The 17,711-nt window shown below is 41.7% G+C and overlaps 1 protein-coding gene across 1 annotated transcript in view; it reads left to right on the forward strand.

Moving 5' to 3' along the window:
• Positions 1-17,711, forward strand: part of FNBP1L (formin binding protein 1 like) — an 879,562-nt gene that overhangs the window by 856,372 nt on the left and 5,479 nt on the right. The window lies entirely within an intron of this gene.

The raw sequence follows: 17,711 nt of genomic DNA on the forward strand, positions 1-17,711 counted from the left end.
CACACATAATTCTGTTGGCCTTCCATTAAGTTTTATGAGAAATAAATAAGTGCTGCAGAATTCCAAGTGAAACACTTGTTTGAAGTAACATTAGGTTTTATACTTCACACCAACTATTTTTCTGAGCAGCAGAATGTCTAGGCTCTCCAGATTAATTTTGCTACTATAATTCTTCCCAGTCTAAACAGTTGATCTCTGGGGTTCTGCACTCAACGAATGATGATTTGGACACTAACTATTTCATATATTTTGATGCCTTGCTGTTACTATGACTGTAGCCATAAATATGACTCAGGCAAGGATGCATGTAACACCAATGTGTAACAGCATTGCAAATAATGCAATGCATACTGCATCCATACATGTGAATTTTTCAATTTTGCTACCCGTAAAGTACACTGCGTATAAAACATTAGTGATCATTCTCATCATGTGTGCAAGCTGCATAGGCATATTTGTATGATCTGTGCCATGAATGTTGTCTCTAACTGGGAACACTTCTATTAAGAATGCCCTTGTAATTTTGTACTGCATTGTTTTGAACACACCACTGACATTACAAATCTCTTTGGTCATCTAGTGTGTCTACTATCCTAGACAATAGCCTGAATTCATTTATGTAGCATATTAAAGATGAGTGGTCAGTGTTCTCCACCTATACATTCATCTTTCTGATCTTACAAAATTCTGTAGTGGTGTTGCCCTGCAAGACAGCCCTTCATATACATTCCATATAGTATACTGTTTACTAATAGACTCTGTTTCTTGCACACTGTTGCTAGGTAATTTGTAAATGAGTGTATAATAGTTTTTGCATGTATCTGTTCAGATTTTCATTTATGGGCTGCCTATGAAGGTGGCATATTTTGAATAATTTATCTGGGCATTAGGAGACTTTTGTTCTGTCAAATCTGGAGGTGTAAACGCTGAGTGACTAGAAAACTGGATTTGTATGTCATCATCAGGGATGTAGTACATGACATTTGTGAAATGAGCATATTAAATCTTATTTTGGGGGAAGGTCTGTAACAGTAAATAACCTATGGATTTTCCCACCTTCAACTCCCTTTTGTTTAGCCAGATTTTGCTCATCTGTCCTGTTCTTCGTTATGAAGACTAAACGCTGGTCTTGTGCCTTCAAAGGTACCAAAGTAGTGTGCGCAAAGATGTCCAGGGCTGTCATGTTCTCTCTTCATTTATTATTGTTTTCTAAAAAATGGAAAAAAACATTTTCATGTGTTTGTGCCAGAATTCTTTTGTTTGCATAGCAGCTCACTATGGTCTTATCATTGGTCATTTTCCTCTCCTCTTTCAAAAACAATTGCAGTAAATCATCATCTGAATATTAAAGGAAGGAAGTTTATTTTAATAGTGTGTTTTTTTTTGTAGTTAAATAGCCATTACAATTACTTTAATCACTAAATATTTAGAGACAGTAATTTAATGTATTTCAAAACATCATTAACCTGTGTAGCACTGAAACATCCATCAGTTTGCTGATAATCTTGGATGTCCTGCTATTCTCATGTTGCCGTATTCATTACTGTGGGAAGGTTGCTACCTGCAGCACCGGACATCTGGCCAGTATACCTAAGTCTTAGGAGCAGGGATACATGTGACGTTTGATGTCAGAGCCATAAACCAACGCTGGCCATAAAGGTGATGTCTGCACATACCCACTTCAGAACTTTCTGCCACAGTGATCATCGGACTTCTGATCACCAGCTTCAGTAAACAGTTCACTTGTTTGATGCTGTCTGCTGCAGATAAGTACCCTTTGGGTTTTTTGTTATCTATTCCTTAGCTTTTCAGATGTACATGTCAACTAAAAAGGGGAAGTGTGCTTGTGGAAGACAAATTCCACACAGAGACACACAAGTGCTTGTTTTGTCTAGGAGAGGCCCACGGCCATATGTCTTGCGAGATTTGTAAATCGATTGTATTTAAAACTCTTCGCAGCCATCTGGCTGCTCTCAAACTTTATCTAGAGAACCAGAGACTCCAGCGTCTAGCATTAGTTATGGAGGGTGGGCTAGGTACTGCCAACGAGCTGCCTAGGAAGAAGGCCAAAAAAGTTAGGCCCAATGCCCATGCTGCACTTCAGGATTCCAATGAGACTCTCAAGGCAGATGTTAGCCCAGGGTCCCATTGGACACCTGTTTCTCAGTTGGTACCAGGAACCGTAATGGACATCAGCCCGATGGAAATGCTGAGTACGTCAGCTGAGGTTGATCAGCCATCAGTCCCTGACAGTGAGGGGGAACCATGGCTCGTGGCGTCAGAGGAGCCTTCTCCTGCTCTGCCATCCTTCCAGACGTTGGCTTCTAAATCCACCCATCCTTCAACTCCCCTGAAGAGAAAACAAAAATTAAAACATACAGAACAGCAATCTGCCCCTGGATGGGAAGTTTTCTCCCAAAATCCTTTCAGGGCATTCCAGGCCCTACAATCACAGGTACCTACACCTGCTCATACTCCTGTGCAGGCCTTAGTCTGAGGAAGAATACTCCTTCTCTGAAGATTCCCTTACTTATTGCTCTCAAGTTGAATCTCCCAAGGACTTCATTACCCCTGAGGAAGACGACTCTATTAGTCCTGAATCTCCAGGGGAAGAATTTTCTTTTGGAAACACCATCTCTCTCATGAGAGAACACTTCAAATGGCAGGTCTCAGAAACCAAAAAGAGGTATTTTTAATTACTTTAGATGGATCAACCCTCATCATCTGCAGTCCCTCCCTTGCTACCAGCCTTTCAAGATGCCTTTTTGGCTGCTTCACAGGCCCCTGATTCTCAACCCCCAGCTTCTAAGTGCCCAGACAGGTTCTATAAAGTTCCTAAGGATATCCAGTACCTGTTTAAGAACCCCCTGCAGTCATAGCTGTCTCAGCTGACAAATCCTCCAGGCAGCTGCTTTCTACCTCCTTGTTCCCCACTGACAAGGACAGCAAGTTTATGGATAGGCTAGGGAAAGAGGGTCTATACTTCATCCCCTCTTGCCATCAGAGCCCTAAACTATCAAACCCGCATAACCAGATTTGTTCTAGACACCATTTCTAAGGCTACATCCCTTTTGCCTGATGTACCAGACTCACCTGCTAAGGCCCAACTAAACTCTCTTTTCTCCACATCTTCACAGGTGACAAGGCACTCCATTAAGTGCAGTTACGATGTGGTGGATGCCTCTTCTAAATCTGCAGCTTTAGGCTCTGTATTGCGAAGATATTCTTGAGTGAGGCTACAACTACTCCCTATGGATGTACAAACCAAATTGCTGGATGCACCACTAGATAATAAGGCCCTTTTTGGTGATGCATCTGCAGAACGCCTCAAATCCCTGCAAGAAAAGGGAAAGGAATTGCAAAATTTAAAACATTTACTGGTTTCACCTATCCTTAGGTACCATAGAAACTACCCTCAAGGACTACCTTTATTAGGAGACAGTCTTCTCATACTGCTCCACCACAGGCTAAAGGATGGAGGCAACCTAGGGAAACATTCCACTCCTAGACCCCCTTACTCCAGTAAGAACACTCCCTTTTGGAGGCAGCCTGACCAGGACATAACCCCTCAAATGTGATTCAAACCCACTACCTCTCTCCACCCCTCTGTCCCTCCACTTTCACCCTTTCCTTACCCTCCTGACGAAAGATCACCTCAGAGGTCTGGGTCCTCTCCATAATTCAAAAAGGTTAATTTATGACTTGGTGGGCTCTAACCCCTTTCCAGAGGATACCCCCCCCCTCTCAAGTCAGCTCCATCTTTTCCTCTCTGTTCTGGATCAACTTCAAGTCCAGGGCACCATAGAAAGGGTCCCACCACACCAGTTAAACAAGGGATTTTACTCAAGGATGTGTTTGGTCCCAAGAAAAGATGGTCCTTGGAGACCAATTCTAGATTTGTCCATACTCAACCTTTATCTCAAGGTTCCCACCTTCAGAATGCTCATCTTGCAACTGCTGTTGCCCCTTATCCCCTGTCAGGTTTTTATGGTATCCCTGGCTCTGAAGGACGCCTACCTTCACATTCCTATCCACCCCTGCTATTGGAAATTCCTACATTTCTCAGTAGGTTCCTTGCATTTTTAATTTTCTGCATTACCTTTTGGGCTCTCCACAGCACCCAGGTTGTTCACAAAGTGTCTAGCACCAGTGATTGCCCACTGCAGAACACAAGTCATTCAAATATACCCATATCTGGATGACCTGTTAATACTTCACCGGGACCTTAACACCCTGCCACATCACCTACTCCTGGTAACCAGAACCCTAGCAGACCTAGGGTTCATTGTGAACCACAAGAAGTCCCACCTGACTCTTGCAAAAGGCCTAGTCTTTCTAGGGTGCAGGATAAGAACGGACAAGATGGCTGCCTTCATCCCCTGCCAGAAGTTAAAAGACCTTGCTCTTTACCTTCAGAAGCTTCTCTCCCTTCAAACACTTTCAGCTCTCCCTTCAAACACTTTCATCCAGAGAATTCCTGTGAGTCCTGGGACACATGGCATCCTTGATACCAATGTTCCCTGTGGCAAGGCTGCATGTGAGGAAGATCCAGTGGATTCTAAAGACTCGTTGGAATCAACATTCTCACCCCCTGGATATCTCCCTCCCCTTACTACCATGCCTGAAAAAATAGTTGGAATGGTGGGTTACAGACCTCCATCTTAACCAGGGCATGCCCTAGCAGTTACCTCCACCCTCACAGCAAATACTCACAGATGCTTGAGACCTGGGTTGGGGGACAGTTTTGCAATACCAGCAAAAACTAAGCAAAGTACAAGGACAGTGCCCCCACTAAGACAAAGGGATCAGATCATCATCAAAGAGATGAAGGCCCTTTACTTAGCACTACAGGTCTTCCAACCAGCCCTCCTACCAGGGACCTTGAAAGTAGTCACAGACAGTATGATTGCTTGTGGTACATAAACAAGCAGTTTTGCAGCCTAGCCATGCAGATTTGATCTCTTGCCCCATCTCTGCAAATTAACCTTCAAGCATTTACATTCCTTCAGCAAAAAATCCTATGGCAGACACTCTCAGCAGAACTTCTGCACCCTCTGATGAATGGATGCTTCATAGAGAGGTGTTCCTAGATCTTCTACACAAGTGGTGTATTCCTCAGGCAGACCTGTTTGTCTCCTGCCAGAACAGGCAGTTGCCGCTGTTTTGTACAAGGGATCCACACCCCCTGACCTGGAAAGTGGACGCCTTCTCTTTCTCTTGGGCGGGGATGTATCTTTACGCCTCCCCCTTCACACTGATTCAGAAGGTCCTCCTGAAGATTCAGAGGGACAAACCAGTTAGCCTTCTGGTGACTCTCTTCTGGCCAAGACAGCATTGGTTTCCCCTTCTTCATGTACTAGCTAAGGGGAATCACCACAGATTACCCCACCATCTAGATCTACTCACATAAGACAGGAGGTCCCTAATGCACCCTCAGGTGAGCAATCTTAGGCTCACTTTATAGGCGATAGGGTTCTGATCCACTTCAGGCACCTATACTCAGAGGACGTACTCAATGTCCTGCAGGAGACCAGGAAAACTAGTATCAGGAGAAATTATGTGGCAGAATGGAAAAGATTCTCCAGGTGGTGGTATAAGAAAAACCAGGACCCTTTACTCACAACTGTACCCATGGTCCTTTCTTATTTGTGTGAGCTTCTCCATTCTGGACTAGCATACTCCTCTGTTAAGGTCCACTTGTCTGCCATTTCCACTTGTCTGCCTTTGTTACCTCCTCTGGCATCCAGATTAGAGGTTAAGCTCTTTTTAAAAGGGGTCCTCCAAAATCAGACCCCCCTCCCCCCTGCAAACCATTACCTTTTACATGGGACCCGAATTTTGTTCTGGAAAAACTCACTTTACCTCCTTTTGAGCCAGCCCACTCTGCTTCACTGTAGCTATGTATCTGGAAAACAGTACTGCTGGTGTCCCTCACATCCACCAGGAAGGGTATCTGAAATCCAAGCCCTGATGGCCATCCTTCCTTACCTCATCTTCCTTAAAGACACAGGGTCTCCCTCAGGACTAACCCTTCCTTCATGCCAAAGGTGATTAATGAGCTATCCTTGAATCAGACCATTAACCATTCAGTCTTCTTCCCTCAACCTGAAAATCCCTCTGAAAGAACTCTACATTCCCTAGATATCCACAGGCAATTCAGGTATTATCTGGACAAGACCAAACCCAATAGATTGTCTGACCAGCTATTTGTCTCCTTTCACCCAAGAGCCTTGGGGAAGGCAGTTTCTAAACAGACCATCTCTTTATGGACATCTAAGACTATCTCTGCATGCTACTACTTTCATAGCAAAACCCTACCTGAAAGCATGAGGCCCCATTTCACTAAGGCAGCTGCCTCCTTTAAGGGGGTAGACTAAGCTCGTATCCTAGAAGCTGTTACCTGGTCATCAGTCCATTTGGCTTCTAGGGCCAGAAGCAGTTTTGCTAGGTCCATTCTACATGGCCTGATAGACCAGGGACCTCATTCCTCCTCCCGGGCTCATACCTAAAGCTTTGGTACTCTCCCTACTGTAATGAATACTGCAGCATGAGAATAGGACATAGAAGAGTTATGTAAGAACTTACCATAACCTTAGATGTCCTTCTCTTCCATGCTGCAGTATTCAGTCCCACCCTCTTAATCCCTCTTTACCTGTTTAGCCACCTGAGGGGACAGATTTCTCTCAAGCTACCAAACCTCAGCATCAAGTATATGCCTCCATGAAGCACCCTTTGGCCTGGTATTACATGCGAGTCTGAAAAGCTTCCTCCTTCCCCTTCATTGCTTCCAGGAGTACTACTGTTTGCGGCAGTCCATTCTGAAGTAGGAACATGCAGACTTTACCTTTATAGTCCGTTGGTTTATGGCCCTAACATCAAACGTCGCACATACCCCTGCTCCTAAGACTTTGGTATACTGGCCGGATGTCCGATGCTGAAGGCAGCAACCTCCCCACAGTAATGAATACTGCAACATGGAAGAGAAGGACATCTAAGGTTATGCTAAGTTCTTACACAACTATTCTTTTTATCAAAATGTGCAAGATATGGGCAAAGGCAAAATGGATGAAAAAATAGGAAAGAAAATGCCTAATAAAGTGATGGGAAAAAAGGGGCAGATCTACAGAATTGGTTTAGAAATGTAATGCCTTCACTATTTCATCAACAAAGGGAATTTCCCAACTGGCAGTTCCAAAAACAGGGACCACAAACCACTTGCTAATGTGCCTAAAGACTGCTGAACATACAGTGCTACATAAAGTAAGATTCAAACTGATGGATTCATAGACATTTACATCAGTCTTTCCCAGTGTTGCACAACAGTTGCATGAAATATCTGACTTGGTGAACATTGTGGATAAGCCTACAAGTTCTACTCCGTTAACAAGGCTTTATTGATGGTGCAGCAGCCATCTGCGTTTGCTAATCCTGTCAGATAATTTTTCTTTATAAAATGTTTGCTAAAGAATATTCTGACATGGTACAAGAAACTGCAAAGTAAAAACAAGTGCTAGCATATGTCAGTCTTCATCCTGCTGGTTTCTTGCACAAACCTGCACACAAGGAAAAAAATAGTGATATCTTAGAAACATTTGGAACCAGCCCACATATATCCTAAAGACATTGTTTCCACTTACGCAGTCTATACAGAAAGAATTCTTAAAAGTGGAAAGATCTACCGAAACGAATCTAAATGAGTAACCTTTCTACCTCCAGAAACAGTGTACAAATTGAGCACATAAGTAGTGAAGCAGAAGTCCCAAAGTCAATCTATGATCATAAAAAGAAACTACAGATATATCTCTATTAAAACAAATAAGCACTTTCATCTGATGTGTGTAAGATCTTATCACAATAAAGCCGTTTCAGCCTGACAACCAGGTCAACCCCCAGAACAAGACATGTCACATTGTTAAACAACCCGTCAATTTTTCTTTTTGCTAAACCAGTAAGCTGCAATGCATTTTCAAAACCGAAAACCTTATGTAAAACTGACAGCATTATTAGAAAATTTAAAAAATTATCCCATGGAAAAAAACGCTTTTTTTCAGACTGATGATATATTGTCTAGCCAAGGACTTTGTCCTGCATTTTAGTGTAAGCTGCAAAGTAGTCATTTAAATCAAGTAATTATTTTCACAATTGTTACACCTGCCTTCTGTGGCAGTTTATATATATGTTTGTGTCTGTCTGTCTGTATATATATATATATATATATATATATATATATATATATATATATATATATATATATATAGATAGATATATATGTAATTTGTTTATTTCGAGAACATTTTAAGTTTAGATTTTAGCACATGTTCTCATCTGTACTGAAAACTGTAGAATTAACTTTTGTCAGTAGTGATGACAGTATCCCACATTAAGAAAAAGGGATGTAAGCCCTACTCTTAGCCTTAGAAGATGATGTAATGTAGCCAGACTCGCCTTATGTCCCAGACTGCTGATCGTCATGTCGTGTCCTCACAATCTTCAGGTGCAACACTAGAGAGCATTACTTTTGCAGAGACTTTAGGTTATATGATAGCGTTTTTAAGTCAACTGTAGCCGATTTTTCAAAAATGAGTCTTTCAGTAAAAATGGGAAGTACTTCCTCAATATAATGCTTTCAAAGATGATTTAAAAGTCAGTAGTCAAACTGTCAAATCACTGGCAGAATGTTCAAGGAGCCAAAGAACAGATAGGATCTTTACAGCAGTCATAAAGTAGATTCTGCTACTATTTTGTTTTCTACAATATCTCAGCATACTAAATTTATCCCTTTAACGATTTTGCTCTTTGATGGAGAATCCAGATTACTGGATAAATTCTGCAAGAATTTATACACTTTCAGCAATGTAGCTATTAGAATTCTAAATATTTTGTGCTGTATAGTAAGTAATGAGATCTTCATTTTAGATTAAGATGCTCTACAGAAACTGCCAAACAAGGATTCTGTGTAAATAGAATGGAAACACTTCTCACTACCTCTGATAAGATTGGTATGCGTACTTATGACTGCTTTTTATGGTGCAAATGCTATCTTAAAAGTCAGGGTGGTACTTGTGAAAAGATAGAAATGGCTCAGAACGAAGACACCCTGAAAACATTAGATCTAAGCTATTAGATGCCCTACTTATGCTTTTTGGGTGTTTGGCTGATGTCATTGTAAAGACTAGGAAAAGAAAGTAAAGGAAAGAAGCTATTTTAAACATTTATCATCCTCCTGTACCATAGATTCATACCTCTCAAACACCTATCAGAAGAAATCTAGACAAAGCCAAAAATTATGGGGGTACAGAGGCCCAAAAATAGGGACACATTTTAAAACATGCTTCTATAAACATAGAAAGTTGTTAGAATAACATAGTTTGCATTAGCCTGCATTTTCAGAAGGATATGAAATCTGAATGTCAAATGTCTGTTATTATTTTGAGGCATCAATGCTTGATGATTTGCCGTAAAACCACAATTTTTTGAGGAGCAAAACAAAAATATGAGGCAGAAATCTGAATAGTTGAGAGGTATGCATAATTTCAGCTGGACTCTCTGTCTAATAAAATGCCCTTTTATAGTAGAGTAATACTTAATGCAGCAACGTAATAGAGAACTGTGACAGAGGAATGAATGTTGGTCTCATCTACTTCAATTGCAGAAGGAAAGATTAGATGCAAATATGTCCCAAATCACATTATCCCCTTCCTCAGTCTCCTTAAGATGCAGCTTCATCATTCTGCACATTGACAAATAACTACACATTAGTTCAGGCAGTTGCCCAAAATTATACTAGAATTTCAAGACAGGTGACAAATAGAGTCAATTCTGTAAATAAACCTGCATCAGATGGAGCAAGCTCTTCAATTAACGCATTAGATAACCTTCAAACATGCAGGTTCTTCTCCCACTTGAGTCTTTTATTCTGAACTAATCCAGATTCTCAAGCAAGCACAAGGTTAGTTCTAGCTTTGTCAAACTTAAACAAGTTCATAAAACCTGTCATTCAGGGTGGTGACTGAGAACACCTGCCACTATAGAAAAAACGTCTTGCGTGGAAATACTGGGAGCTGCTTTACCTCGGAATGTGCAAACTGTTAAAACTTACATTTCAGCATAAATTCCATTACTTCATGCATCTGTAAACCAAGTATTAACTAGGGAAATTTGTTCTCTGGAGAGTAGCCTACAAAAAACACTATTTATGTGAGTAAATGATGCATTGCAGTACTCCTACTGAATAATAATAGTAATTGGTGATGCCGAAACTTTACTTCCTCATTGTTAATTGGTTCTGGTATGGAAAATGTCTGTTCACACATTCCAGTAAGACCACTTAGAAAAAAGTGTCTTAGTTCTGCATTTTGTTCAGTCATAAGCTGTTCTTTTTGAGCTATGCACAACCTAAAATACTTAACTGAATGTTTGATTTCAGCTTTTGTACTTCTCAAAAAGGAAAACATAATCATCTTCCCTTAGCTGGGTGATTGCTTTCTAGTACTGAATACAAGGGAGCTGTTACTGTAGCATGTGAATATTTGCTGATACAATTTTTTGGAATAATAAACTACAAGAAATCATTCCTGACTTCAGCATCAGAAACTCTCTTAAGAGTAGTCATAGGCCCTATCGCAGTGAAGTGGCTCCTGCCCATTTGATGCACACAGAGATTCAAATACACTTGACAGATTTTTCTCAGCAACAAGACCATAACAGCAAAATCGTTTCTAAAAGCTTAGAGTTTTATGTCAGTTTCATCATCTTAATTCCTTGCACATGATTGTGTATGAAGGGGAAAGTGATTTGGGAAAATCTAGGTCTAATCCACAAATTTCCTAGAGACAGTGATCCCTGTTAACCAATCTGTAAAGAAAAAATTGTTAGGGTTTAAAAATCTAGAGAAAAATTTCTAAATGAAAGACCATTGTACCCCAGTAACCATTTAATATCTGACAACAGGTTTTTCAGATTATGCATGGAGATCCCATGTCAGCAAACTGTATAAAACCAGGAAATTAATCTCAGCACAAAAGATGCCTTCTCATGAATCTGAAAGAATTGAAAGCAGTTTAAAGGGCCTTTATAGCCTATCAAGACAGCTGTCATCCAGGTCATCTTTAGAACAAATCAATTAATTCAACAGTTTGGTACATTACCACACCACAAGGAACCAAATCTTTCCAGCTTTGCAAATAGGTATTACATATGTGAATTTGGCTGTGCTGTACAACTTGCATTTGTTTAGCAGTAAATATCCTAAGTTTATAGAGCAGGCAGATTCCTTGAGGTAGAAGATAATGCTAGCTGTGGCGTGGAAATTGCTTTCCAGTCTCTTCAGGACATTGTGCATATTGTGAGATATCCCTTAACTGAGTTTATTTGCCATGCAGCTGAGCAATCAAGTACGTACCTTCTCTAATTCCTCATGAGACAGTTTAGAGTATAGGTGTTTGCTTTTCTTGTCTGGGTTTCAACATTAATATTAGCATTTCTGCAGTTTCTTCTGATTCAGAAGATACTACTGAAAGCAAAATAAGAGAAAGCCATTGTAATTTTGTTAGTCCAGGGTTAGATAAGACTCCCTGAGTTCTGCATCTTAATGAACTTTGCAGAATTGTCAGGCAGATTGTTTAAGGTAGAAGATAATGCTAAATCTGAAGAGGAGATTATATCCAGTCTTTTTTAGGACATAGTACATATGTGAGGTGCTCCATAAGTGGATCTGTTTGCCACACTAAGCAATCAAGTAAGTATCTTCTTCTCTAATTCTTCATGGCACAGTTTAGAAAGTAGGTTGCTTGTTTTCCTCCCAGATTTAGGCAATTAACTTTGCTTTCTCACAGTCCTCTGATATAGAGGCACCACTGAAAGCAAAAGTCAGAGCCACACTAATTCTGATCACCCCAGCTTATTACACAGTAACAGAAGAAGAATTTCAACAACAACATTCAAATTCGCTCTTTACTGTGCTAAGCCAAAATTTAAGCTATGTGAACACACAAATGGAAACACAGCTTACCACAAGGTTAAAAAAGCTTTCATTTCGCGAGGAAGCAGACAGTTCAAGAACAGAAGCTTATTCATAAAATTCTTAAAAAAAAAGAGAGAAGCCAAATGAATGAATGACCTCCTTGAAATAAATAAGTAATTAATGAATGCTTCAAGGGCCTCCTACGGTAATACATGCAAAAATGAAAAAATATATAACCATAATTATGTACAGAAATTTATTAACAAAAATCACTATACACTATAACTAATTTCTATATACTATAAACTTATGGTAGTAATAATAACTAAAAAATTATTACTTCATAATAAAGAATAGATAAAACGACTAGACAAATTAGTCATCAAACGTCAGGTATATCTAATCCAAAAATTGAGCATAAAAATAGAGCATAAAAATAAGCATAAAAAGTATATGTGTAAAAATGCAATAAATATACATATAAATGGTATATTAATGAAGGATATATATACCCCAGCTTATTAGCCAAGACACCCAGAGTTCTGTCTTTTAATGAACTTGACCATTTTTCTCCCTGACCCTTACTAATTCACATGTCATTACTAAGACGGCAACAAGATAAGGTTATACTTACAAATCTAAAGTACCTGAAGTTATTGGTTTAAAGGACAGAGATGACTCCTCCATGCAGGCATTAAATATTTTAAAATAAAGTAAAACACAAATGTAAAATAATCTTGGCTCAAAAATGAGAGAGAGGTTGTCTGTCGGACACCTTCAGAAGGCCTGAATCCATTGAGCTGTCCTATATGCTAGGTCTTGGATTACTTAATCCATCTGTTTCATTTAAACCTGACTTAATGTTCATTTTTCAACACGATCTGCTTATGTTTCAGTATGCCCTCAATATATAGTTGCAGATCCATCTGTTAAGAATCTGTCTGTGTGCTCTCCACATGAGATCACCAACAGGACGTATTTATCCCCTACCGGACTTGTAACTTTATGCAGGAAAAGTTAACTTACCTTCATATGAAATAGATACAAATGGGTGTTGCATGTTTTTTTGGAAAACACATTTCTAGTGACATTTACATATGATTTCACAGCTGCAAGCTGTCCCAAGCAAACCTTTTTATACTGTAGGTCAGTTTTTTACTTCATGACAAAGGTTGTCTTGGCAGTGATTCTCAGTCCATTCAGCTACGTGTCTTTTATCCAAAATATCAACATGAAGTACACAAGCCAGAGACATCTAAAATACTGAAACTAGTAAAAGTCATGATGTTCTTCATGCCTTACTGTTACAGTCCTGACTTATGGAATTTCCTACTTCAGAAGCCCTTGGTCATCCCAACTACCAAAGTAAAATAACTCCTTCCTCTCTGGGCTGGCAGATGCCCTACCCTGATGTCTGGGCAGTTGGCTATAAAGGGAGCCAGTCGATGCCATGACATTATTCTTTCTTGCTGTCAAAGCCTGAAGCAGTTGTGAGTGCATCTGTCTGTCTGCATCAGAGTGAGAAATTCTTCTAAAGCTAAGTGCCCTGTTGGGGAACTCTTTTCCTTACTTGTGACTCATGTCAGATAAAGTTAACAACTGTCTCCATTGTGGTAAACAAAGTCCACACAGAGACTTTCATACCTTGTGTGTTGCTTGTTTAGGCCCAAAACCATGATGGCCCAAATTGCCACCTGTGCATCCTTTTTTTGTACTAGGACTGTTAGGCATAGGGCCAAAATCTTATCTAAACTCCTTAGTCAGCAATCCGCAGCCCATCATGGGATGGCATCCGTCAGTCTCTCAGGATTGAGCTCCCTAAGAGAAAGAAGGAAAAAAGACCCAAACTTTGGGCATTGGACGACAAGTTTCACCATCCGCTAGTCCCCCAAGGCTCATTACTGTAGAGGAAGAAGAGGCACATTCGCAGCCCCCTTTTGTGAGTGAAGTGATGGTGCAGGCCTCTATTGAGACCCTTATAGAGTCTGATATGCTGTAGGGTCTCTCAACTTCAACTCAGGCCTTGGCGCTCAGTTCGTTTGTCAGGTCAGTAGTCAATAAGCAGACCTCGGCTTACCGCAAATGATCCTCAATCAGCGATGTCCCTTCGGGGGGTGTCTGCCAGCAGTGGGTATTTCTTTCAAAGAAAATGGTGTCAGATTAGCAGACATGCACAGGACCAAGACAAAAGCTACACCTTAAAAGAGCTTGATCTTAGCTACTGTGCCTAGGCTTACCAGCTTCTGCCCCACAGGTTATCAGCAGAATTTGGTAAGGATGGCAGAGGACCTTATTTCTTTAGTCAGAGGCAGGCAAGCCCTCCCCGAATCTTCACCAGGAAAAAGGAAGAGGGACCCTACACCAGAGACCTTGTCAGAACTTCCTGATTCAGATGAAGACTCTGATGAGGACGACTCCATCCTTGAAAATAAACCCATCCTTACCTCCTTTGAGGATTTTGATTTGAAAGAGGTGTCACCTTTTGCACCTCCTGAGGACATTACCAGAGAGTTTTTCCAGTGGCAGGCACAAGAATGCCCCAATCTAAAAAGAGGGTCAGGTAGTTCCTTGTTCACTCACAACACAAACCCTTAGCTATTACTCCAGTTTTAGAAGTGGTAGAAGATGTCTTCATGAAATCATCTCTCAAGCCGGACTCTCTTACCCCAGCCCCTCGTAAACCTGAAAGGTTTTACTGGGTACTGGACTCACATAAGTTCCTTCTTAAGAACCACTCTGCTGACCTAGAAGTTGTCACCCCAGGCCCCAAAGAAGTTAGAGCTAGTACTTCTAAAAACCCATTACCTATGGACAAAGAAAGCAGGGCCCTTGACAGGTTTGGAAAAAGGGCTTACACTTCCTGTACCTCCCACATGATAAAATTCCAGCAGAGTGTTTTGGAAAAACTGAAGCAAAAGATTTCCTCCCTGGAGGACAAAAACACATCCAGCGAATTGCAAGATCTCTGCCATTCCAGTTTCCAGGTAGCTAGGCACTCCCTTGCACTGAGGATATGATGCCCTAGAAGTATCTACCTGAGGTGCTGTCTCTGGCTTGGTCATCAGAAGGCATGCTTGATTTAGGCAACAGACATTACCAGAACATGTCAAGTCTAAGCTGTTAGATGCATCCCTGGATTAGACTTTCATTTTGGACCAAGGGCTGAGGCTGTGTTAAAAAAAAGATGAAGGATAAAGCAAAATCCATGCAAACAGTCAAAGACTTCCTCCAGGTCCAACCATTTTGATTCAGTAGGAGTTTTCCCACTAAGTATTGGTCCTTTCCATCCCAATCAAAACTCGGAGGAAAACCCAAAGAGAAAGGCCTCATAGGCAGCAACAGCAGCAAACACAGGGGGCAAGACAGTGGTCCTCGGGAACACTCAGGCTGGGGAGTTCTAGGCCAAAGGGTCCAAGCAGAGATCAGCAATGACTCATCCCACCCCCAACCCCAGACAAGGCAGGAGGAAGGTTAGGAGGAACCACGTTTCCCTATTCAAGGAAAACTTGGCCGTCATCACCTCCGACAAGTGGGTTCTGGAGGTAATCTCAAACAGCTACAAGTTCAGTTTTAAAAAACCATTAAGATTCTCAGGCTACCCCAATGTGCCACAGAACCAGTGGGGAGAGGCCATGTCTCAGATTTCACAGCCTGTGTTCTCAGGGTTGTGTGGAACCAGTACCAGACCACCACATAGGAAAAGGGTTTTATTCCAGGCTGTTTCTGGTCCGCAGGAAAGAAGGCTGTTGGCACCCTATCCTGGATCTGTCCATCCTCAATCAGTCCCTCCTAGTTCTAAAATTCAAAATGCTTACTCTTCAAAAGCTTCTTCCCCTGATCACTCTTCAGGCTCTAATGGTCACTTAGACCTGAAAGATGCCTACGTACACATACCTAAAGAAGAATTCTGCAGAAATTTTCTTCACTTCAGAGCAGATACCAGTAACTTTCAATTCTCCACTTCCCTTTGGCTTGTCCACTGCTCCCAGGGTCTTCACAAAAATGTTTGGCCCCTGTGATCTCCTTCTGCAGAACAAGAGGCATCCAAATTTACCCTTATCTGGACAACTGCCTCATTAAGGCCAGGAGTCAGTCTAAGCTCTCAAGGATCTGGCCTTCAGCGAGACCCTACTCTCTTTCCTAGGATTCACATTAAACCTCAGCAAATCCAGCACAAACCCTTCTACCAGGATAGTTTTCCTGGAGGCTGTGCTGGATTCCTGCCTCCAGAAGGCCTTCCTTCCCTCAGACAAGGCTTCCTTCTTAACCCAGTGCTTCCAGGACATTATGCAGAGGTAGTGCCTTTCAGCCAGGGAATTCCTGTGAGAACTGGGCTACATGGCATCTTGTGTACTAATGATATCTCTGGCCAGGCTACACATGAGGAAACTTCTGTGGTGCCAGCACTTACAGTCCCTGGAGATGGAAATCTGGCTAATTCACTGCCTCAGGGAGAAATTGGCATGGAGGGCATGAGCATCTGTACAGAACCAGGGTCTTCCCTTCAGATTCATCCCTCATGGCCAAACCTTAACCATGGATGCATCAGACACAGCCTGGTGAGTCCATTTCCAGCACCTCCTTTCCCAGGGCAAATGGGCAGAGCAGTTCAGACACAAGCACATAAATTGGAAGGAATTGATGCCAGTACAGAAGGGCATGGTGAGCTTCAAGGATCACTGGAAACCAGGGGTCCTTATCAAAACAAACAACATAACAGTCACATGGTACATAAACAAGGGAGCACCCACATCTACCCTGTTTGCTGGCTGGCATTGTAGATCTGGGAGATGGCCAATGCAATGAGATTGCACCTGATGGCTCAGTACCTTCCTGGGGCACAAAACACTCTAGCAGATTGCCTCAGCAAACACTTCATGGATCCCCATGAGTGACAGCTGCATCGGGAAACATTTCTCAGCATAGTCTGGAAATGGGGATCCCCTCAAACAGACCGCTTTGCCACCAGCAAAAGTGCTCAGTTAAAAAGATTCTGTTGCAGGAGGAAACTTCACACAGCCTGGAGGACAGATGCCTTCTCCTTCCTCTGGAGCCACCTATTTCTTTATGCATGTCCTCCCCTGCCTCTCCTTCTAAGCATCCTCCTAAAAATCAGGGAAGAAGGACTGAGGGTCATCCTGACAGCTCCAGACTGACCCAGGCAACATTGGTACCCCCTGCTACTGAGTTTGACCAAAGAAAATCCTTGGCAGTTACCTCAGAGAGTGGATCTACTGACTCGGGCAAAGGGAAAGTTTGTGCACCCCAACCTGCATACTGTCCCACTCTCTGCCTGGATGATTCATCAAAATTCTACCCGGAGCACTCCCTGAGTAGTCAGGTGCTTAATATCCACAGAGTCTAGAAGACCCAGTACTAGGAAAACATACTCTGCCAAGTGGGAAAGATTCTCTATTTGGTGCCAGCAGCAAGGCCTTAACCTTGTTTCAACCAACATTTCATCCTTTTTATAGTCCCAGGCTAACTTGGCAGACAAAGACCTATCCTTTTCATCCATTAAGATGCACACTTTTGCCATTTCAGCCCACATCCCTGCTGTTCCTCTATTTTTTTCCCACCCCCTAGTGAAACAGTTCCTTAGGGGAATGCTGCACGTCAGACTTCCCATGAAGCATTCCACCCCTGCTTGGGGCCTCAGCTTTGTCCTAGAAAAATTGGCCTTACCCACTTTGAACCAGCCGATTCTGCTGATTTAAAATTCTTGACCTTGAAGACTGCCCCTTTAATG

The sequence above is a fragment of the Protopterus annectens genome, chromosome 10.part0, assembly GCF_019279795.1.
Source record: "Protopterus annectens isolate FY-2018-M chromosome 10.part0, PAN1.0, whole genome shotgun sequence".
Lineage (NCBI taxonomy): Eukaryota > Metazoa > Chordata > Ceratodontiformes > Protopteridae > Protopterus > Protopterus annectens.